Consider the following 1,203-nt stretch of genomic DNA (forward strand, 5'->3'; position numbering starts at 1 on the left):
TTCTGGTGTTCTTCTGAGAATAGGAAAATAAACATTTATTCACTGAGCGATACATGCCAACCGATGTATGGAAGAATGGTGTATGCAGCAAAGTTCTTTTGTGTATGGAACCACCTTCCTGTTGTTGTAAGGATTCTGAGAGTGAAGGATTCATTGGTACTTAACAGGTTTTATTGAAGCAAAATCCAGAAGGCACATTCTATAGGTCCTCTCCACATTCCATCCTCAATCATCTCTCATGAAAAGGCCCTTCCTGTGCACTGTTGCCCAATAGCATTCACTAAATTTGCACAACCCCTTTCTTTAGCCAAATACACACTGTAACTCAGTGGACAACAATGTATAGCAGTTAACTGGCATATGAAATGTAGCAATACTATGGCATGAAGTGATCATAAAACAATTACTTAATTATCCATCACTTTAGCGAGTCTTCATGTTTGCGTAAGAACGATATTAAAATATTGTGGGAACTTTACTTCCTCCACTCCAGGTAGGAGTGGAGGAAGTAAAGAAACACGCTAATATGCACCCGGAAGTATTGAGGCAGGAGGTAGCACAGCAGATAAGGGTGATGTTGACCGACATCTCAAAGAGCTCATTGGAGTCAGGATCGATAAAAGAGAATTAGAGAGTAGCAAAAGTATTGCACCATTGTTTCAGAAAGGTTCCAGAGAGAAATCAAAGAAATATAGACCCGTTTAACTTTAGTTGTGGGGATGATGTCAAATAAGTTAATTTGAGATCATACAGGGAACCATTTACAGACCGGGCGTAGTGGCGTGCGCCTGTAATCCGGCTACTCGGAGGCTTGGGTTGGAGGATCGCTTGAAGACGGGAGCTCTGCGCTGGGCCGCGCTATGAGAGGGTGTAGGGCAGCCCGGAATCATGGTGAAACCCAATCCTTATCCCTGTGTCGTCAGAGGCGACCAGGGTTGCGTCAGGAAGGGCATCCGGCGTAAAACCTATGCCAAATCAGTATGCGGATCATAACGGATGATCCACTGTGGCGACCCCTAACGGGAGCAGCCGAAAGACGAACAACACAACAGGGAACCATTTACGTAAATTTAAAAGTCAACGGATTTACTCAAGGGATGTCAGGTTTACCAAATTTATTGGAGTTCTTTGCTGTGAAGCAGTTTCTGATTGGGTGGTTTATGGAAGTGTCATGGATGAAGTCCAGTATATCTGGACTTTCAG

General features: G+C 43.7%; 1 pseudogene; it reads left to right on the forward strand.

Annotated features, from left to right (window-relative positions):
- Positions 1-767: 767 nt before the first annotated feature.
- LOC147017281 (signal recognition particle RNA) lies at positions 768-908 on the forward strand (annotated as a pseudogene).
- Positions 909-1,203: the final 295 nt, after the last annotated feature.

This window comes from Eptatretus burgeri, chromosome 11, assembly GCF_056783735.1.
Source record: "Eptatretus burgeri isolate ZD-2024b chromosome 11, Ebu_testis_v1, whole genome shotgun sequence".
Lineage (NCBI taxonomy): Eukaryota > Metazoa > Chordata > Myxini > Myxiniformes > Myxinidae > Eptatretus > Eptatretus burgeri.